General features: G+C 40.0%; 1 protein-coding gene across 3 annotated transcripts in view; it reads left to right on the top strand.

Annotated features, from left to right (window-relative positions):
• The window catches only part of ZDHHC7 (zinc finger DHHC-type palmitoyltransferase 7), a 211,452-nt gene that overhangs the window by 158,362 nt on the left and 28,902 nt on the right, over window positions 1-24,188 (top strand). The window lies entirely within an intron of this gene.

The raw sequence follows: 24,188 nt of genomic DNA, 5'->3' as shown, positions 1-24,188 counted from the left end.
AAAAATAAAATAAAAAAATAATGTGGTTGCATAAGTGTGTTCTTTGCAAAAACACTCCAAATATGTCAGATTGCGAGGGCATCTCCTGTGCACAGCCCTCTTCAGATCACCCCACAGATTTTCAAACCTATTCAGGTCTGGGCTCTGGTTGGGCCGTTCCTTTGTTGATTTGGATGTATGCTTTGGGTCGTTGTCATGCTGAAAGATGAAGTTCCTCTTCATGTTCAACTTTCTAGCAGAAGCCTGAAGATTTTGTGCCAATATTGACTGGTATTTGGAACTTTTCATAATTCCCTCTAGCTTAACTAAGGCCCCAGTTCCAGCTAAAGAAAAACAGCCCCAAAGCATGATGCTGCCACCACCATGCTTCACTGTGGGTATGGTGTTCTTTTGGTGATGTGTGCAGTGTTGATTTTGCGCCAAACATATCTTTTGGAATTATGGCCAAAAAGTTCAGCCTTGGTTTCATCAGTCATTAACACCTTTTCCCACATGCTTTTGGGAGACTTCAGATGTGTTTTTGCAAAATGTAGCCGGGCTTGGATGTTTTTCTTCATAAGAAAAGGCTTTCATCTTGCTGTTCTACCTCATAGCCCAGACATATGAAGAATAAGGGAGATTGTTGTCACATGTACCACACAGCCAGTAATTGCCAGATATACCTGCAGCTCCTTTAATGTTGCTGTGGGCCTCTCGGCAGCCTCCCAGAGCAGTTTTCTTCTTGTCTTTTCATCAATTTTGGAGGGACATCCAGTTCTTGGTAATGTCACTGTTGCGCCATATTTTCTCCACTTGATGATGACGGTCATCACTGTTTTCCATGGTATATCTAATGCCTTGTAAATTCTTTTGTTACCTTCTCCTGACTGATACCTTTTAACAATGAGATCCCTCTGATGCGTTGGAAGCTCTCTGCGGACCATGGCTTTTGCTGTAGGATGCGACTAAGAAAATGTCAGGAAAGACCTACTAGAACAGCTGAACTTTTTGGGGGTTAATCAGAGGCAGGTGTGTACTGACTCCTATTTAAGATGATTTTGAATGTGATTGCTTAATTCTAAACACGGCTACATCCCCACATTATTTTAGGTTTTTTTGTTTACTTCCCTCCACCTAAAAGATTTCCGTTTTGTTTTTCAATTGAGTTGTACAGTTTAAAGGTCACATTAAAAGGTGGGAAAAGTTCTGAAAAGATTTACCATTGTCTCATTTTTTTACAGCACAGAAACCTGACGTTTTAACAGGGGTGTGTAGACTTTTTATATCCACTGTGTATGTGTGTATTTATATATATATATATATATATACATATATACATACATACATACATACATACATACATACAGATATGGCCGAAAGTATTGGTACCCTTGCATTTTAATCATATAATGCACCATTCACCCTGAAAAGTGTTATAATTTAAAATATCTTTTGCCAGTTTCAAGTCTTACCATCCATTGTTGTCTTAATGAAAATGGACACCATGGTAGAAGACCTAGGAAGTTTTCCAAAATGCATGCTGACAATCTACAGTCCTTCTGGGAGAATGTACTTTGGCTTTTTGGTAAATCACAACATGCTTACAAAATGAAAAATAAACCTTTCAAATAAAAGAGCACAATCCCTATCATGAAACATGGAGGAGGCTCAGTGATGTTTTGGGTTTGCTTTGCTGCCTCTGGCTGTGTCTCAGTTGCAGGTCATGGGTCTTCAAGCAGGATAAAGACCCAAAAGATACCTCAAAAAGCACCCCAGAATGGATGTGAAGAAAACATTGGACAGTTCCAAAGTGGCCTTCTATGAGTCCAGTTCTGAATCCCATTCAATATCTGTGGAAATAGCATAAACTCGCAGTTGTTAAAGGCACCCATCAAACCTAAGAGAACTGGAGCAATTGGCTCAAGAAGAGTGGGCCAAAATTTCAGTCAAAAAGTATAGAAATCTTATTCAGAGCTACAGAAAATGCTTGATTACAGTTATTGTCTCCAAAGGTTGTGTTCCGAAATATTAGGCTAAGAGTACTAATAATTTTGTCCGTGCCATGCTCATATGTTTTATTGTTTTAAAGGTATATGTGACATCATAAATCAAATTAAGTTTCTCATCCTATTAAATTTAACATTTAAAATAAAGAATTGTGGATATCAAATACTTTAGTACATTTTTACTTTGTTCAGAGAAAATCGTTCTCTTAAAATAGGGGAAAAGTTCCAATACTTTCGGCCACTCCTGTGTGTATATATGTTTTTTTTGTTTGTGTATATATATTTCTATATGTATATAGGAGGGAGGAGAAAATACTACTTGAGAAAGCTAATATGGTGCAGCCCTTTAAAATAATATAAGCATTGTAATTAGAGAAGAGAAAAAAAGCAACATATAGTACTGTCACTTTAAAGAAAGGGATACTTGCACACAAAAAACTTTTAGAGAATAAATCTCATATTTATTAAATGCCTACGGCACAGTTAATGACTGGAGGATATCTACACAGATTCCTAGCAGATAAATACCAAACACATATTACATATCACATTTTATAAAAGCAAAAACCATTGCAAAACCTGCAAACTAAGCACATGAGCAAGCCCTTAATGTAGAGATGTATAAAGGATTACAGTTCACCAAAATGTATGGCCATAGCCAACCCGCTGTATCCAAGTGAGTTTGTTACTCACGCAGTCCCCAAATGTTGATAAGGCTGGCCAGCAAACTGATGTTTAACGGAATATCTTAACTAAAGCGGGCCCGTTTCAAACATACCGCCTCTAATTTCTCAGCATGGATGCTCCGATCTTGCGGAGTGATGTCACAGGTGGGAGTGTTGCCGTCCCAACACACCTCTCATCTGATAGGTCAATTCTCAATGCTTCAATTGCATAGACGAATCTGCCTGTCAGAGGCAGGAAAACACAGGCTCAGGCAACTTTAGTTTGACAGGACCAATACTCGGCATGAAAGCAGCCTTGGGGTTAGTAGATACAGACCTTTCCAGTATACACAGTTCTGTGTTGGCCCAGTAGGGTATATCCGATCCGACCTGTTCAGGTATCTCCTGGATGTCCGGAAAACCCCTCCTACTGGCACTCTTTAAAGACAGGAAAGTCTGTACATCTCACATAGGGTAAACTTGTACCAGGGATTAGTATAAAATAGACAAAGTCCATAGGCAAAGTGTCGTTCCATTTGTGTGTGTGTGTCTGTATGTGTATGTATATATATATATATATATATATATATATATATATTCGTTAAATAAGAGGGCAAATGGTTGATATAAAGGTGCAGACCATATAAATTTAAATACAAAAATAAACTATAAGAAGAGAGAGAGGACACATCATGATAAATGTTCCTTAAATATCGATAGGGAATAAAGCACTATTTTAAATATAAAATAAATCTGAGTTTAATTGAGTCCTCATAAATTGAGGCACTAAATAGGCAGAGTACCTGATATATAAAACGTGTTTAAGTCAACATTTATAGGTGCAAGCAAAAAAATACATACAGTGTTAAACAATTAAAGCTAGGTCACTAGCAAGGGCCCATATAGTATTACACATTGGCAGATAAAAAAAACTTATACGGGTAGAACAAATCCACTACACCCCAGCTGCACACAGAACTCCCTTAGCAAATAGCCAAGGAGGAATGGCCTGGGCAGGTTCGGATTAGGGATCTAAGTGGATCGTGGTAGCCTTAAGTAGGAGGCTACTAACAAAATAGAATACAGTGAAAGCCAGTAGTAGCAGCAAGGTGCATATACGTTTGGCAGATACACAGAAGCAGATAAACTGTTAGTAGCAGCAGGTTAGTTCTTGCTTAAACTAAGTTCTCCACGTAAAAGGGTCGTCTTTGTAAATCAACCGTCCACAGTGCGGTATACTTGAGATTTATTTAAATACTCAGATTTATTTTATATTTTAAAGAGTGCTTTATTCCGTATCTATATTTAAGGAACATTTATCATGATGTGTCATTTCTCTCTTATAGTTTATTTATTTATATATATATATATATATATATATATATATAAAGTATCTCACAAAAGTGAGTACACCCCTCACATTTTTGTAAATATTTTAATATCTTTTCATGTGACAACACTGAAGAAATGACACTTTGCTACAATGTAAAGTAGTGAGTGCACAGCCTGTATAACACTGCAAATTTGATGTCCCCTCAAAATAACTCAACACACAGCCATTAATGTCTAAACCGTTGGCAACAAAAGTGAGTATACCCCTAAGTGGAAATGTCCAAATTGGGCCCAATTAGCCATTTAACTTACCCAGTTTCATGTGACTCGTTAGTGTTACAAGGTCTCGGTGTGAATGGGGGGCAGGTGTGTTAAATTTGGTGTTATTGCTCTCACACGCTCTCATACTGGTCACTGGAAGTTCAACATGGCACCTCATGTCAAAGAACTCTCTGAGGATCTGAAAAAAAAAGAATTGTTGCTCTACATAAAGATGGCCTAGGCTATAAGAAGATTGCCAAGACCATGAAACTGAGCTGCAGCACGGTGGGCAAGATCATACAGCGGTTTCACAGGACAGGTTCCACTCAGAACAGGCCTTGCTATGGTCGACCAAAGAAGTTGAGTGCACGTGCTCAGCGTCATATCCTGATGTAGTCTTTGGGAAATAGACGTATAAGTGCTGCTAGCAATGCTGCAGAGGTTGAAGGGGTAGGGGTCAGCCTGTTGGTGCTCAGACCTTACGCTGCACACTGCATCAAATTGGTCTGCATGACTGTCGTTCCAGAAGGAAGCCTCTTCTAAAGATGATGCACAAGAAAGCCCGCAAACAGTTTGCTGAAGACAAGCAGACTAAGGACATGGATTACTTGAACTATGTCCTGTGGTCCGATGAGTCCAAGATAAACTTATTTGGTTCAGATGGTGTCAAGTGTGTGTGGCGGCAACCATGTGAGGAGTACAAAGAAAAGTGTGTCTTGCCTACAGTCAAGCATGGTGGTGGGAGTGTCATGGTCTGGGCCTGCATTAATGCTGCCGGCACTGGGGAGCTACAGTTCATTGAGGGAACCATGAATGCCAGCATTTACTGTAACATACTGAAGCAGAGCATGATCCCCTCACTTCAGAGACTGGGCCACAGGGCAGTATTCCAACATAATGACCCCAAACACACCTCCAAGACGACCACTGCCTTGCTAAAGTAGCTGAGGGTAAAGGTGAAGGACTGGCCAAGCATGTCTTCAGACCTAAACCCTATTGAGCATCTGTGGGGCATCCTCAAACGGAAGGTGGGGGAGTGCAAGGTCTCTAACATTTACCAGCTCTGTAATGTCGTCATGGAGAAGTGGAAGAGGACTCCAGTGGCAACCTTTGAAGCTCTCCATGCCCAAGAGTGTTAAGACAGTGCTGGAAATAATGGTGCCCACACAAAATATTGACACTTTGGGCCCAATTTGGATATTTCCATTTTTTTTGTTGCCAACGGTTTAGACATTAATCGCTGTGTGTTGAGTTATTTTGAGGGGACAGCAAATTTACACTGTTATACAGGCTGTACATTTACTACTTTACATTGTAGCAAAGTGTAATTTCTTCAGTGTTGTCACATAAAAAGATATAAAATATTTACAAAAATGTGAGGGGTGTACTCACTTTTGTGAGATACTGTGTGTGTGTGTATATATATATATATATATATATATATATATATATATATAAAAATATATATATGTGTGTGTGTGTGTATATATATATATATATATATATATATATATATATATATATATATATATATATATATATTTCTCCAACATAGGTGTGTCCGGTCCACGGCGTCATCCTTACTTGTGGGATATTCTCTTCCCCAACAGGAAATGGCAAAGAGCCCAGCAAAGCTGGTCACATAATCCCTCCGAGGCTCCGCCTTCCCCAGTCATTCTCTTTGCCGTTGTACAGGCAACATCTCCACGGAGATGGCTTAGAGTTTTTTGGTGTTTAAATGTAGTTTTTATTCTTCAATCAAGAGTTTGTTATTTTAAAATAGTGCTGGTATGTACTATTTACTCTGAAACAGGAAAGAGATGAAGATTTCTGTTTGTAAGAGGAAAATGATTTTAGCAACCGTTACTAAAATCGATGGCTGTTTCCACACAGGACTGTTGAGAGGAATTAACTTCAGTTGGGGGAAACAGTGAGCAGACTTTTGCTGCTTGAGGTATGACACATTTCTAACAAGACTCGGTAATGCTGGAAGCTGTCATTTTCCCTATGGGAACCGGTAAGCCATTTTCTTAGTTTAAGTAAAAGAATAAAGGGCTTCATTAGGGCTTAAAAAACTGGTAGACATTTTTCTGGGCTAAAACGATTACTTTACTAAGTATATTTGGCAGATTATTACTTTTAATAGTTGTTAAATCTTGGGGATTGTTTTAATAAAAACGGCAGGCACTGTATTGGACACCTTTTTCACTGGGGGCCTTTTCTAGTCATAGACAGAGCCTCATTTTCGCGCCTCTAATGCGCAGTTGTTTTTGGAAAGCATGGCATGCAGATGCATGTGTGAGGAGCTAAGAACCACTGAAAAAGCTTATAGAAGGCATCATTTGGTATCGTATTCCCCTCTGGGCTTGGTTGGGTCTCAGCAAAGCAGATACATGGGACTGTATAGGGGTTAAATGTAAAAACGGCTCCGGTTACGTTATTTTAAGGGTTAAAGCTTTCAAATTTGGTGTGCAATACTTTTAAGGCTTTAAGTTACTTTTGGTGAAATTTGAACAATTCCTTCATACTTTTTCACATATTCAGTAATAAAGTGTGTTCAGTTTGAAATTTAAAGGGACAGTAACGGTTTTATTGTAAAACGTTTTTTGTGCTTTGTTGACAAGTTTAAGCCTGTTTAACATGTCTGAACCATCAGATAACGATGTTCTATATGTATGAAAGCCAATGTGTCTCCCCATTTAAATATTTGTGTCATAATGTCCAAACAAAGTAGGGATAATAATGCCATAGATATGATATTGCCCAAGATGATTCCTCTAATGAGGGGAGTAAGCATGGTACTGCATCATCCCCTTCTGTGTCTACACCAGTTTTGCCCACACAAGAGGCCCCTAGTACATCTAGTGCGCCAATACTTATTACCATACAACAATTAATGGCTGTAATGGATAATTCTATTGCATGCATTTTTTTCCAAAATGCCTACTTATCAGAGAAAGCGTGATTGCTCTGTTTTAAACACTGAAGAGCAAGAGGACGCTGATGATATCTGTTCTGACATACCCTCACACCTATCTGAAGGGGCCAGGAGGGAGGTTTTGTCTGAGGGAGAAATTTCAGATTCAGGGAAAATTTCTCAACAAGCAGAACCTGATATTGTAACTTTTAAATTTAAATTTCAACATCTCCACGCACTACTTAAGGAGGTATTATCCACTCTGGATGATTGTGACAATTTGGTCATTCCAGAGAAATTAGGTACGATGGACAAGTTCCTAGAGGTTCCGGTGCCCCCCGATGTTTTTCCTATACCCAAACGGGTGGCGGACATAGTAAATAAGGAGTGGGAAAGGCCCGGCATACCTTTTGTCCTCCCCCTATATTTAAGAAATTAGTTCCTATAGTCGACCCCAGAAAGGACTTATAGCATACAGTCCCCAAGGTCGAGGGGGCGGTTTCTACTCTAAACAAACGCACTTCTATTCCTATAGAAGATAGTTGTGCTTTCAAGATCCTATGTATTAAAGGTTAGAGGGTTTGCTTAAAAAGATGTTTGTTCAGCAAGGTTACCTTCTACAACCAATTTCATGCATTGTTCCTGTCACTACAGCTGCGTGTTTCTGGTTCGAAGAACTAGAAAAGTCGCTCAATAAAGAATCTTCGTACGAGGAGGTTTTGGACAGAGTTCAAGCTCTTAAATTGGCTAACTCTTTTTTATTTTAGATGCCGCTTTGCAATTAGCTAGATTAGCGGCGAATAATTCAGGGTTTGATATCGTGGCGCGCAGAGCGCTTTTGCTTAACATCCCTTTCAAGGGTAAAACACTGTTTGGCCCTGACTTGAAAGAGATTATTTCAGACATCACTGGGGGAAAGGGCCACGCCCTTCCTCTGGATAGGTCTTTTAAGGCTAAAAAGAAGCCAAATTTTCGTCCCTTTCGCAGAAACGGACCAGCCTCAAATTCTACACCCTCTAAGCAAGAGGGTAATACTTCTCAAACCAAGCCAGCCTGGAGGCCGATGCAAGGCTGGAACAAGGGTAAGCAGGCCAAGTCACCTGCCACTGCTACCAAAACAGCATGAAGTGTTGGCCCCCGATCTGGGAAGGATCTGGTGGGGGGCAGACTTTCTCTCTTTGCTCAGGCTGGGGCAAGAGATGTTCAGGATCCTTGGGCGCTAGAAATAGTTTCTCAAGGTTATCTCCTGGAATTCAGGGAACTACCCCCAAGGGGAAGGTTCCACGGGTCTCAATTATCTTCGAACAGGCATTCTTACACTGTGTAGAAGACCTGTTAAGCATGGGAGTGATTCATCCTGTTCCATTAGGAGAACAAGGGATAGGTTTTTACTACAACCTGTTCATAATTCCCAAAAAAGAGGGAACATTCAGACCTATTTTAGATCTCAAGATTCTAAACAAGTTTCTAAGGGTTTCATCATTCAAAATGGAAACCATTCGAACGATCCTTCCTACCATCCAGGAAGGTCAATTCATGACCACGGTGGACCTAAAGGATGCGTACCTACGTATTCCTATCCACAAGGAACATTTTCGGTTCCTAAGGTTCGCCTTTCTGGACAAGCATTACCTGTGGCACTTCCATTCGGATTAGCCACTGCTCCAAGGATTTTCACAAGGGTACTAGGGTCCCTTCTAGCGGTGCTAAGACCAAGGGGCATTGCAGTAGTACCTTACTTGGACGACATCCTGATTCAAGTGTCGTCTCTGTCAAAAGCAAGGGCTCATACGGACATTGTCCTAGCCTTTCTCAGATCTCACAGGTGGAAAGTGAACATAGAAAAAAGTTCTCTGTCCCCGTCAACAAGAGTTCCCTTCTTGGGAACAATAATAGTTTCCTTAGAAATGAAGGTTTTTCTGACAGAGGCCAGAAAATCAAAACTTCTAAGCTCTTGTCAGGTACTTCATTCTGTTCTTCTTCCTTCCATAGCGCAGTCCATGGAAGTAATAGGGTTGATGGTTGCGGCAATGGACATAGTTCCTTTTGCACGAATTCATCTAAGACCATTGCACCTGGGCATGCTCAGACAGTGGAATGGGGATTATACAGACTTGTCTCCGACGATACAAGTAGATCAAATAACCAGAGATTCACTCCGTTGGTGGCTGACCCTGGACAACCTGTCACAGGGAATGAGCTTCCGCAGACCAGAATAGGTCATTGTCACGACCGACGCCAGTCTGGTGGGCTGGGGCGCGGTCTGGGAACCCCTGAAAACTCAGGGTCTATGGTTTCGGGAAGACTCTCTTCTCCCGATAAACATAATGGAACTGAGAGCGATATTCAATGCTCTCAAGGCTTGGCCTCGACTAGCAAAGGCCAAATTCATAAGGTTTCAATCAGTCATCATGACGACTGTTACATATATCAACCATCAGGGGGTAACAAGGAGTTCCCTGGCGATGGAGGAGCATCCGGGGGAGTGGGAACTCCATCTGGAAATCTTTGCCCAAATAACTCAATTATGGGGCATTCCAGACTTGGTTCTGATGGCCTCTCGTCAGAACTTCATGGTCCCTTGTTACGGGTCCAAATCCAGGGATCCCAAGGCGACTCTATTGGATACAATAGTAGCACCTTGGATCTTCAACCTAGCTTATGTATTCCCACCGTTTCCTCTCATTCCCAGGCTGGTAGCCAGGATCAATCTGGAGAGGGCTTCGGTGACCTTGATAGTTCCTGTGTGGCCACGCAGGACTTGGTATGCAGACCTGGTGAATGTGTCATCGGCTCCACCATGGAAGCTACCTTTGAGACAGGACCTTCTTATTCAGGGTCCATTCGAACATCCGAATCTGGTTTTCCTCCAACTGACTGCTTGGAGTTTGAACGCTTGATTTTATCAAAGCGTGGGTTTTCAGATTCTGTAATAGATACTCTTATTCAGGCTAGAAAGCCTGTAACTAGAAAAATTTACCATAATATATGGAAAAAATATATCTGTTGGTGTGAATCTAAAGGATTCCCATGGAACAAGATAAAAATTCCTAAGATTCTTTCCTTTCTACAAGAAGGTTTGGAGAAAGGATTTTCTGCGAGTTCTCTGAAGGGACAGATCTCTGCTTTATCTGTTTTACTTCACAAAAGGCTGGCAGCTGTGCCAGACGTTTAAGCGTTTGTTCAGGCTCTGGTTAGAATCAAGCCTGTTTACAGACCTTTGACTCTTCCCTGGAGTCTTAATCTAGTTCTTTCAGTTCTTCAAGGGGTTCCGTTTGAACCCTTACATTCCATAGATATTAAGTTATTATCTTGGAAAGTTTTGTTTTAGGTTGCAATTTCTTCCGCTAGAAGAGTTTCTGAGTTATCTGCTCTGCAGTGTTCTCCGCCCTATCTGGTCCATGCAGATAAGGTGGTTTTTACGTACTGAGCCTGGTTTTCTTCCGAAGGTTGTTTCCAACAAAAATATTAACCAGGAGATAGTTGTACCTTCTTTGTGTCCGAATCCAGTTTCATAGAAGGAACGTTTGTTACACAATTTGGACGTTGTCCGTGCTCTAAAATTCTATTTAGATGCTACAAAGGATTTCAGACAAACATCTTCCTTGTTTGTTGTTTATTCTGGTAAAAGGAGAGGTCAAAAAGCAACTTCTACCTCTCTATCTTTTTGGCTTAAAAGCATCATAAGATTGGCTTATGAGACTGCCGGACGGCAGCCTCCTGAAAGAATCACAGCTCATTCCACTAGGGCCGTGGCTTCCACATGGGCCTTTAAGAACGAGGCTTCTGTTGATCAGATATGTAAGGCAGCGACTTGGTCTTCACTGCACACTTTTACCAAATTTTACAAATTTGATACTTTTGCTTCTTCTGAGGCTATTTTTGGGAGAAAGGTTTTGCAAACCGTGGTGCCTTCCATCTAGGTGACCTGATTTGCTCCCTCCCATCATCCGTGTCCTAAAGCTTTGGTATTGGTTCCCACAAGTAAGGATGACGCCGTGGACCGGACACACCTATGTTGGAGAAAACAGAATTTATGTTTACCTGATAAATTACTTTCTCCAACGGTGTGTCCGGTCCACGGCCCGCCCTGGTTTTTTAATCAGGTCTGATGATTTATTTTCTTTAACTACAGTCACCACGGTATCATATGATTTCTCCTATGCAAATATTCCTCCTTTACGTCGGTCGAATGACTGGGGAAGGCGGAGCCTAGGAGGGATCATGTGACCAGCTTTGCTGGGCTCTTTGCCATTTCCTGTTGGGGAAGAGAATATCCCACAAGTAAGGATGACGCCGTGGACCGGACACACCGTTGGAGAAAGTAATTTATCAGGTAAACATAAATTCTGTTATATATATAAATACACACACATTGTTACAAACACTGCTGCCATATGATAATCAAGACACGTGCACATTCCTGAGCCAACTTAACTCCTTCAGGGCCGTTAATTTAAAAAATAAACTTGATTACCTATCAAAGCAAATAATTTTATTTCATAACACCATTTTGCTTCCAAACATGATTATATAAAAAAAATATTACTTTTTAACAAACTTGCTTTTCTCACTGAAATTATTTACATACTGATTGTAGAGTCATAACACAAACTGTTGTAAAAGCTTCTCTGGGATCCCCTTTGTTCTGAAATATTAGACGTGTGTGGCTTTGCCATTGCTTGTTTGTAATTACAAGGCCGCTAATTGCAGTTGCACACCACTCTTCTAATATTCCCTGCAGTGAAGGGGTTAATTAGCTAGCTGGCAAAGGTAATCGTATTCTAGTGTTAAGTTTACTCCCTGATCCATCCCAAACAGCTCTCCAACCCTCTCCACTCCAAATGGTGTCTGCCATGCTAGGTAAAGGCAGCTGTCTGTTAGTGCCCAGTTTACATGTGTTTATTAATAGATTTTAATTTTATTTTAATTAAAAAAAAAAAAAAAATCTGTAGTGTAGCAATCCCCTCATCCTCCTCACCTCCCTCCTTGAAGCGATCGTGTATAGGATTCCCCTCTCAAAATCCTTCTGCAGCATCACTCCCTCTCCCTTCTTTTTTCTAGCGTAGAGAACCCCCCTCCTCCTGCCCCCCTACAGAGATGGGCCGCCCGCCCTCCTCCATCTTGCCCTACCACAGCACCACTGCTGCAGTTACAGACAGTGACACTGTCTGTATCAGCCGTATGGCTTCATATGGTAAAAGGAGCACAATCAGTGCTGCCTTAAAATATGAAGGCAGATGCCTTCTGCCCCCGGATGCAGTTTCGGCTGTCTAAGCTGACACAGTGTGTGCCTCTGTGTTGGATGTAGGTACTATGTCAACAGGTTTAGCAAAAAGTATTGGTCGAGTTGTTATGTGTTTTTAAAGTGCACACATTTACACATTATACTCTTTATTTATTGTAGTGTCAATAAAAGTTATGTTTTAATTTTCCACATCAACCCTTTGGTTTTGGATGGTATTCAATGAAGCTTTCATCCAAATTATAATTCTTTTTTTTGGGAACAGAAGTGCTACTCAAGTGCATCCTTCTAGTCTCTATCCTCTTTTTGGTATAGACTATATCTGTAACTATGTCAACAGGGTTCGCTGGGCAAAGTACTCTGTGACATTGTATATATTTGTCTATTTCTTTCTAATGGTTGTAAAAGTCCACAAGATAATTACACTTGGGAAATACATTGCCTGTCTACCAAGAGGAGGTAAAGACACCCCATACCAGAGTTTAAGTATCCCTGCCACTTCCCCTTCCCTCTCAGTAGTTATTTACCTTGTCCGGAGAGGGCAAGGACAGGGGTGTGTAGTAATTGATTACTTCTTCAATCAAGTTATTTCCCTCAATGGATAGTTCCTTAAAGGAGAGGGTTATTGCAGAATTTTAACTTGCCATTTTTAAAACTCTTCTCTAGACTGTTGGTTACAAGCTGCAACAGGGTCCCAGGGCAGTGCCTTTGTTTTCAGTGACTGGCCTCACAAGGTAATTCCCCATCCAAGTCCTGCACTGTTAGTTACAGTTAAAGGGACACTGAACCCAAATTTTTTCTTTCGTGATTCAGATAGAGCATGCAATTTTAAGCAACTTTCTAATTTACTCCTATTATCAAATTTTCTTTATTCTCTTGGTATCTTTATTTGAAATGCAAGAATGTAAGTTTAGATGCCGGCCCATTTCTGGTGAACAACCTGGGTTGTCCTTGCTGATTGGTGGATAAATTCATCCACCAATAAAAAAGAGCTATCCATAGTTCTGAACCAAGAAAAAAGCTTAGTTGCCTTCTTTTTCAAATAAATATAGCAAGAGAACGAAGAAAAATTGATTTTAGGAGTAAATTAGAAAGTTTCTTAGAATTACATGCTCTATCTGAATCACAAAAGAAAAATGTTGGGTTCAGTGTCCCTTTTAAGGGTAACTACAATATCTTTGAAGCAGCAGAGAGGTCTACAGGAGGAGGGTGAGTATCTGTTCCCTAAGGATCTCATAGGGTAAGTGATTCAGCATTATGTACTAAAAATATTTTTAGCTACCTGTCAGTTTCAGTGAAGCGTTATCAGGGTACTGTGTGCACTTATAGTGTAGCTGATTGCAGACTTTGTCTGTTTGTGGGTCTTATGGAGACTGTTTAGGACTGCCTTAGGAGTTATACCGCTAAACTGTTTCCACTTTATTGTTTGTGCATGTCTCAATGTCTACTGCCATACTGTCACATTGACTGCCTTCCGGCTCGTCTATCTAGGTGCCTCAGCGTTCTGGTCACCTATTGTATGTGCTCCAGGATGCTGGGGAGGACAGAGGAGCTGGACATCTGAAGCAGGATTCAGATGCTTGCTTCTCTTGACAGGGACGAAGCCTTCTGGTTTTCCCGCTGTTGGTGCACTCCGGAGCGTAGCTCACACCTCTTCTTCATTCTCTTCTGCTGGGTACAAGAAGCACGGCTCTATGGTGTGTCACTGGTGCATCGGTCACTGAGGTTTTACGAGTGGGTTAGATCCTCATACCAGAGTACAAGGGACATTTTAAAGTGGTGTATTTTTTCCCTTAATACTTTAAACAAATTAATTTAGGGGATATTTTATAAGTATAATTTTTGGAAAGTTTGTGACAAAGTTTTCAACACATTTTTTTGTATGGTACAATAAGGGTTATCTTAGAGGGTTATATCCCATTAATTCAAGACCATTTTTATTTTATTTTTGTGGGGTGTTTTGATAACCACCATAGAGCAGACTGAGGCTGCAGCCACTGATTTACAAATTTGGACATTCCTATTAATAAAAGCTTAATGTGCAAGTTGGTTACTATCTGTCCCCCAGCACAACTTTGTAGTTCCTGTTTAGCATCTGCTCTGCTGTCTCATACTCATGATAGGAACGCTAGTCATTCTGTGTCTCACCCACCTATTTATATTACACAGGCTGGAGTGACTGAATTTGCCCCAGATTTTAAGTCACATTTCCAATCCTCAGTTATTGAGGCTATAGCAGCTATGCCGCCTACAGGTAAGCGCAAGCAAGGAAATAAAAGCATGTTTTCGTTTTTTTCTTCAAAGAGTGGTTCTACAATTGAAACCCCCCAGGGTCAGACAGGCATTGGATATAGCAAATTCCTCTTGAAGCTTGGATTCCAGATTATTTTAGTATCGGAAATTATTTCTAAGGAATGGGACCAACCAGGGGTTCTTCTTTACTCAGTCACCCACGTTCAAAAAGCTTTTCCATGTTCCTGAGGAAAACTTGAATTTTTGGGGGACTATTCCTAAGGTTGAAGGAGCTATTTCTATTCTAGCCAAGGGAACTACTATCCCTCTTGAGGACAGTACCTCTTTTAAGGATCCAATAGATAGGAAGTTAAAGGGTTACCTCTGGAAAAAGGGGGTTTAATGTTTCAACCTGTTGTAAGTATTGCTGTGGTAGCTGGAGCTGCATTTTTTTGGTGTGACTTTTTATCTGATTTATTTTCGGCTGAATTTCCTTTAGAGGATATTCAGGATAAGATTCATTTTTGTTTTTAAAGATAACAAATTCTGTCATCTGCAATGCTATCATTCAGATCATTTACATTAATGCACTAGCAGTTTTGTCACGTAGAGCTCTTTGGTTGAAGTCGTGGTCAGCTGACATGGTTTCAAAATCCAGACTATTGTCTTTGTCTTTCAAGCGCAAGATTCTGTTTGTTCCGGGTTTATACTCCATTATTCCTACTATAAGAGGGGATGAGGGAGCTTTTCTACCTCAGGACAAGGAGTCTAGACCTAAGGGGAGGTTTGGAACTCTGACTCGTTCTTTCTTCAGACCGAAATTTCCAAGCCTATGTGGAGACCAAATCCATTGTGGAGTAAGCCCAAGCAGAACAAGAAGTCTGCTGTTGTGTCAAAATCTGCATGAAGATGCGCTCCACACTCCGGATTTTTCACCGTTAAGGGCAAACTAAGACTTTTTTGTGACTCATGCGCTTGGTCTGTTCAGGACCCTTGGGTCCTAGAGATGATCTCAGGTTTACAGAATAGGTTTCAGATGACCTCCCAGGGGGGAAAGAGTGGCCTTCTTTCAGTGTGTTTGGGACCTCGAAGAGCATAGAGTCATAGTTCCAGTTCCATTAGAAAAACAGAGAACAGGGTTTTATTCAAATCTGTTCGTTGTTCCAAAGGAGGAGGGGACTTTCAGACTCATTCTAGATCTAAAAACTCGGAACTAGTTTTTGACGGCCCCATCATTCAAGATGGACACAATCGGATCAATCCTTCCTCTGGTTCTTCTTGGGTCAGTTTATGTCAACAGTGAACCTGAAGGATTCATATTTACATAATCCAATCCATCAAGATCATTACAAGTTTCTACGGTTTGCTTTTCAAGACATTCATCATCAGTTTGTTGTTCTTTTGGCCTAGCGACGGCTCCCAGGATCTTTACAAAGGTTGAATGCTCTTTTATCTGTAATTCGGACGCAGGGTGTAGATATAGCTCCTTACCTAGATTCATTCAGGCTCCATCTTTACCTCTAGCAGTTGCTCATATAGAGAAATAACTTTGGTTTCTTCGCAGTCATCGTTGATAAACGTAAAATAAAGTTTTCCAACTCCTCAGAAGAGGGTGTGGTTTTTTTGGGGCGGTTTTTTAGGCGTTATCAAAATATTCTGTGGAAATGAAGCTCTTTCTGACATATCAACGTCATCTCAAACTTCAGTCTGCTTGTCAGTCTTCAGTCTCCTGTTTACTCATCTGTTGCCCAAGGTATGGAAATCGTGGGGCTCATGGTAGCAACGGTGGACGCAATACCGTTTGCACAGTTTAATTTCGTCCCTTCCAGCTTTGTATGATGAGTCAGTGGAACGGAGATCATTCCGACCCATCTCAAGTCATCAGATTAGTTCTGATAACTAGATATTCTCTCTCTTGGTAGATGTCTCCTAACCCAGTATCTCGTGGTATGGGTTTCTTCATCCATCATGGGAGATAATTACCACCAATTTAGAGATAGATACCCCCAATAGAGTTGCTGTTTCCAAAAATTTGCACTGGAAAAAACTTAGATTATGCAACACATTTAAAACAGGTAATCCTAAAAACCTGAAAATACAATTAAATACACACAGAAAAACTAAAATGCATTCGCCCCCCCCCCCCCCACACACACACAAAATAGGGGCTTTAAATCTTATAACTAGTCTAGGATATTAATAATGAATCTCTAAAAAATAAATAAACAATATTTATTTATTATTATAAATAATAATTGTTTTCAATCAATTTTATAAGGAATATGCACACAAAAAAAATGTTTCTTAAAACTTATAAAAGTCTATATCATGCATGATACCTATATATAAGAAATGAACCCACTTTTTTTAATGGTAGTGCAAATGTGGGTTTATAACCGAAACAAATGCCACAAAACAGGAGCTGAGAGGAGGAGATGTTCACAAATCTCTTTTGCAAGTGGATTAATAATCTAGATAAATTAACTCCTAATGGTTTAAATCAAGAAATAGAATTAGGCTGTTTTTTTTAAATTTAAATTTTTAGAAATAATTTTTAATAATTTTTTGACAACTTTGTTTTGATATGCTTTTAGAATCTCTATATTATTAAATAGTTATTTGTTATCATGAACTATTTCATTTTTCTGTAATTTACGATATGATGATTGTATTTTTCCAACTTTATATACCGTACCTGATTTTTGATAGGTCCGAAGGTACGGACCTCCTGTTTTGTGGCATTTGTTGTGGTTATACCCACATTTTGCACTACCATTAATAAAGTGGGTTATTACCATATTTTAGGGTTGTCACCAAAGAATCACCTAATACATCTGTGTTTTTCACAGTAAAAGAAAAACATAATTTATGTAAGAACTTACCTGATAAATTCATTTCTTTCATATTAGCAAGAGTCCATGAGCTAGTGACGTATGGGATATACATTCCTACCAGGAGGGGCAAAGTTTCCCAAACCTTAAAATGCCTATAAATACACCCCTCACCACACCCACAAATCAGTTTAACGAATAGCCAAGAAGTGGGGTGATAAGAAAAAAGTGCGAAAGCATATAAAATAAGGAATTGGAATAATTGTGCTTTATACAAAAAAATCATAACCACCACAAAAAGGGTGGGCCTCATGGACTCTTGCTAATATGAAAGAAATGAATTTATCAGGTAAGTTCTTACATAAATTATGTTTTCTTTCATGTAATTAGCAAGAGTCCATGAGCTAGTGACGTATGGGATAATGACTACCCAAGATGTGGATCTTTCCACGCAAGAGTCACTAGAGAGGGAGGGATAAAATAAAGACAGCCAATTCCTGCTGAAAATAATCCACACCCAAAATAAAGTTTAATGAAAACATAAGCAGAAGATTCAAACTGAAACCGCTGCCTGAAGTACTTTTCTACCAAAAACTGCTTGAGAAGAAGAAAATACATCAAAATGGTAGAATTTAGTAAAAGTATGCAAAGAGGACCAAGTTGCTGCTTTGCAAATCTGATCAACCGAAGCTTCATTCCTAAACGCCCAGGAAGTAGAAACTGACCTAGTAGAATGAGCTGTAATCCTTTGAGGCGGAGTTTTACCCGACTCGACATAGGCATGATGAATTAAAGATTTCAACCAAGATGCCAAAGAAATGGCAGAAGCTTTCTGGCCTTTTCTAGAACCGGAAAAGATAACAAATAGACTAGAAGTCTTTCGGAAAGACTTAGTAGCTTCAACATAATATTTCAAAGCTCAAACAACATCCAAAGAATGCAACGATTTCTCCTTAGAATTCTTAGGATTAGGACATAATGAGGGAACCACAATTTCTCTACTAATGTTGTTGGAATTCACAACCTTAGGTAAAAATTCAAAAGAAGTTCGCAACACCGCCTTATCCTGATGAAAAATCAGAAAAGGAGACTCACAAGAAAGAGCAGATAATTCAGAGACTCTTCTGGCAGAAGAGATCGCCAAAAGGAACAAAACTTTCCAAGAAAGTAATTTAATGTCCAATGAATGCATGGGTTCAAAAGGAGGAGCTTGAAGAGCCCCCAGAACCAAATTCAAACTCCAAGGAGGAGAAATTGACTTAATGACAGGTTTTATACGAACCAAAGCTTGTACAAAACAATGAATATCAGGAAGATTAGCAATCTTTCTGTGAAAAAGAACAGAAAGAGCAGAGATTTGTCCTTTCAAAGAACTTGCGGACAAACCTTTATCTAAACCATCCTGAAGAAACTGTAAAATTCTCGGAATTCTAAAAGAATGCCAAGATAATGATGAGAAAGACACCAAGAAATATAAGTCTTCCAGGCTCTATAATATATCTCTCTAGATACAGATTTACGAGCCTGTAACATAGTATTAATCACAGAGTCAGAGAAACCTCTTTAACCAAGAATCAAGCGTTCAATCTCCATACCTTTAAATTTAAGGATTTGAGATCCTGATGGAAAAAAGGACCTTGCGACAGAAGGTCTGGTCTTAACGGAAGAGTCCACGGATGGCAAGAGGCCATCCGGACAAGATCCGCATACCAAAACCTGTGAGGCCATGCCGGAGCTACCAGCAGAACAAACGAGCATTCCTTCAGAATCTTGGAGATTACTCTTGGAAGAAGAACTAGAGGCGGAAAGATATAGGCAGGATGATACTTCCAAGGAAGTGATAATGCATCCACTGCCTCCGCCTGAGGAGCCCGGGATCTGGACAGATACCTGGGAAGTTTCTTGTTTAGATGAGACGCCATCAGATCTATTTCTGGAAGTTCCCACATTTGAACAATCTGAAGAAATACCTCTGGGTGAAGAGACCATTCGCCCGGATGAAACGTTTGGCGACTGAGATAATCCGCTTCCCAATTGTCTATACCCGGGATATGAACCGCAGAGATTAGACAGGAGCTGGATTCCGCCCAAACCAGAATTCGAGATACTTCTTTCATAGCCAGAGGACTGTGAGTCCCTCCTTGATGATTGATGTATGCCACAGTTGTGACATTCTCTGTCTGAAAACAAATGAACGATTCTCTCTTCAGAAGAGGCCAAGACTGAAGAGCTCTGAAAATTGCACGGAGTTCCAAAATATTGATCGGTAATCTCACCTCCTGAGATTCCCAAACTCCTTGTGCCGTCAGAGATCCCCACACAGCTCCCCAACCTGTAAGACTTGCATCTGTTGAAATTACAGTCCAGGTCGGAAGAACAAAAGAAGCCCCCTGAATTAAACGATGGTGATCTGTCCACCACGTTAGAGAGTGTCGTACAATCGGTTTTAAAGATATTAATTGAGATATCTTTGTATAATCCCTGCACCATTGATTCAGCATACAGAGCTGAAGAGGTCGCATGTGAAAACGAGCAAAGGGGATCGCGTCCGATGCAGCAGTCATAAGACCTAGAATTTCCATGCATAAGGCTACCGAAGGGAATGATTGTGACTGAAGGTTTCGACAAGCTGAAATCAATTTTAGACGTCTCTTGTCTGTCAAAGACAGAGTCATGGACACTGAATCTATCTGGAAACCCAGAAAGGTTACCCTTGTCTGAGGAATCAATGAACTTTTTAGTGAATTGATCCTCCAACCATGATCTTGAAGAAACAACACAAGTCGATTCGTATGAGATTCTGCTAAATGTGAAGACTGAGCAAGTACCAAGATATCGTCCAAATAAGGAAATACCACAATACCCTGTTCTCTGATTACAGACAGAAGGGCACCGAGAACCTTTGTAAAAATTCTTGGAGCTGTAGCTAGGCCATACGGCAGAGCCACAAACTGGTAATGCTTGTCCATGAAAGAGAATCTCAGGAACTGATAATGATCTGGATGAATCGGAATATGCAGATATGCATCCTGTAAATCGATTGTGGACATATAATGCCCTTGCTGAACAAAAGGCAAGATAGTCCTTACAGTTACCATTTTGAACGTTGGTATCCTTACATAATGATTCAATATTTTTAGATCCAGAACTGGTCTGAAAGAATTCTCCTTCTTTGGTACAATGAAGAGATTCAAATAAAACCCCAGCCCCTGTTCCAGAACTGGAACTGGCATAATTACTCCAGCCAACTCTAGATCTGAAGCACATTTCAGAAATGCTTGAGCTTTCACTGGATTTACTGGGACACGGGAAAGAAAAAATCTCTTTGCAGGAGGTCTTATCTTGAAACCAATTCTGTACCCTTCTGAAACAATGTTCTGAATCCAAAGATTGTGAACAGAATTGATCCAAATTTCTTTGAAAAAACGTAACCTGCCCCCTACCAGCTGAGCTGGAATGAGGGCCGCACCTTCATGTGGACTTAGAAGCTGGCTTTGCTTTTCTAGAAGGCTTGGATTTATTCCAGACTGGAGATGGTTTCCAAACTGAAACTGCTCCTGAGGATGAAGGATCAGGCTTTTGTTCTTTGTTGAAACGAAAGGAACGAAAACGATTATTAGCCCTGTTTTTACCCTTAGATTTTTTATCCTGTGGTAAAAAAGTTCCTTTCCCACCAGTAACAGTTGAGATAATAGAATCCGACTGAGAACCAAATAATTTGTTACCATGGAAAGAAATGGAAAGTAGAGTCGATTTAGAAGACATATCAGCATTCCAAGTTTTAAGCCATAAAGCTCTTCTAGCTAAAATAGCTAGAGACATAAACCTGACATCAACTCTGATAATATCAAGATTGGCATCACAGATAAAATTATTAGCATGTTGAAGAAGAATAATAATATTATGAGAATCATGATCTGTTACTTGTTGCGCTAAAGTTTCCAACCAAAAAGTTGAAGCTGCAGCAACATCAGCCAATGATATAGCGGGTCTAAGAAGATTACCTGAACACAGATAAGCTTTTCTTAGAAAGGATTCAATTTTCCTATCTAAAGGATCCTTAAACGAAGTACCATCTGACGTAGGAATAGTAGTACGTTTAGCAAGGGTAGAAATAGCCCCATCAACTTTAGGGATTTTGTCCCAAAATTCTAATCTGTCAGACGGCACAGGATATAATTGCTTAAAACGTTTAGAAGGAGTAAATGAATTACCCAAATTATTCCATTCTCTGGAAATTACTTCAGAAATAGCACCAGGAACAGGAAAAACTTCTGGAATAACCACAAGAGATTTAAAGACCTTATCTAAACGTTTAGATTTAGTATCAAGAGGACCAGAATCCTCAATTTCTAAAGCAATTAGTACTTCTTTAAGTAAAGAACGAATAAATTCCATTTTAAATAAATATGAAGATTTATCAGCATCAACCTCTGAGACAGAATCCTCTGAACCAGAAGAGTCATTAGAATCAGAATGATGATGTTCATTTAAAAATTCATCTGTATAAAGAGAAGTTTTAAAAGATTTTTTATGTTTACTAGAAGGAGGAATAACAGACATAGCCTTCTTGATGGATTCAGAAACAAAATCTCTTATGTTATCAGGAACACTCTGAACATTAGATGTTGAAGGAACTGCAACAGGTAATGGTACATTACTAAAGGAAATATTATCTGCATTAACAAGTTTGTCATGACAATTAATACAAACAACAGCTGGAGGAACAGCTACCAAAAGTTTACAGCAGATACACTTAGCTTTGGTAGTTCCAGCACCAGACAGCGATTTTCCTGAAGTATCTTCTGACTCAGATGCAACGTGAGACATCTTGCAATATGTAAGAGAAAAAACAACATATAAAGCAAAATTGATCAAATTCCTTAAATGACAGTTTCAGGAATGGGAAAAAATACCAAGGAACAAGCTTCTAGCAACCAGAAGCAAAGAAAAATGAGACTTAAATAATGTGGAGACAAAAGCGACGCCCATATTTTTTTAGCGCCAAATAAGACGCCCACATTATTTGGCGCCAAAAATGACGCCACGTCCGGAACGCCGACATTTTTGGCACAAAAAAATGTAAAAAATGACGCAACTTCAGTCGACACGTATGACGCCGGAAACAGAAAAGATTTTTTGCGCCAAAAAAGTCCGCGCCAAGAATGACGCAATAAAATGAAGCATTTTCAGCCCCCGCGAGCCTAACAGCCCACAGGGAAAAAAAGTCAAATTTTTAAGGTAAGAAAAATGATTGATTCAAATGCATTATCCCAAATATGAAACTGACTGTCTGAAAATAAGGAATGTTGAACATCCTGAGTCAAGGCAAATAAATGTTTGAATACATATATTTAGAACTTTATTAAAAAAGTGCCCAACCATAGCTTAGAGCAGAGCTTTCCAAACTTTTCATGTTGGTGACACACTTTGTAGACCTACATCATTTCGCGACACAGTAATTCAGTTGTATTAGCAAAAAGGAGGTTAAACTAACTTGTTTTAAAAGATACAGACACATACATAAATTATATAATAACACCAATAGCTACTTACTATTTTAATGGGATGTATGAGGTTGATGGGATGAACATTTGGTGTAATATTAGATAAAGACACTCACATTTCATCATCAAGCAGCATTTTTAAGCTTCCACTTCCTATCCATATATCAAGAGCAGGAGCAGCAATGCACTACTGGGAGCTAGTTGCAAAAAAATCCCACTGACTTCTGACTTCAGCTCAGCGTTTAAGCTGCCACCCTCAGAGCTCAGAGTCAGACTGACTACTGCCTGCGCTGCAAACACACTGCTGTCCCACTCACTGGTTACACTTGCAGTCACGAGCCAATTAAGGAGACTACAAGTGCAGTCAGGAGCCAATATGCCGCCAAATCCGCCAATGGTTATAGTTTCAGTTCCCACTGAGCTGTGCCAATAGGTTAAGATGATCTGTGACCCACTAGGTATCAATCATGTGTCAACTATGTGATATGCGTAGCAGGTAGGTGGAAAGTCAGAAACCAAAAAACAATTTAAAAAAAAAATTAAATTTAAAAAAATTTGTGCTGAAGCAGGGACACACCTACACACTGCTGCCGACACACTAGTGTGTCCCGACACACAGTTTGGAAAGCACTGGCTTAGAGTGTCACAGAAAATAAGACTTACTTACCCCAGGACACTCATGTACATGTTTGTAGAAAGCCAAACCAGTACTGAAACGAAAATCAGCAGAGGTAATGGTATATATATATAAGAGTATATCGTCGATCTGAAAAGGGAGGTAAGAGATGAATCTCTACGACCGATAACAGAGAACCTATGAAATAGACCCCGTAGAAGGAGATCATTGCATTCAAATAGGCAATACTCTCCTCACATCCCTCTGACATTCACTGCACACTGAGAGGAAAACCGGGCTCCAACCTGCTGCGGAGCGCATATCAACGTAGAATCTAGCACAAACTTACTTCACCACCTCCATAGGAGGCAAAGTTTGTAAAACTGATTTGTGGGTGTGGTGACGGGTGTATTTATAGGCATTTTAAGGTTTGGGAAACTTTGCCCCTCCTGGTAGGAATGTATATCCCATACGTCACTAGCTCATGGACTCTTGCTAATTACATGACAGAAATTCAAACCGTTTGGTAAACGTTCTTTGGCAAGTAGAACAATTTCCCCCCCCCCCCCAGGATTGACGACGCACAACAAATATACC

The sequence above is a fragment of the Bombina bombina genome, chromosome 1 (assembly GCF_027579735.1).
Source record: "Bombina bombina isolate aBomBom1 chromosome 1, aBomBom1.pri, whole genome shotgun sequence".
In the NCBI taxonomy this organism is placed as follows: domain Eukaryota; kingdom Metazoa; phylum Chordata; class Amphibia; order Anura; family Bombinatoridae; genus Bombina; species Bombina bombina.
This window is presented reverse-complemented; position numbering and strand designations above follow the sequence as displayed.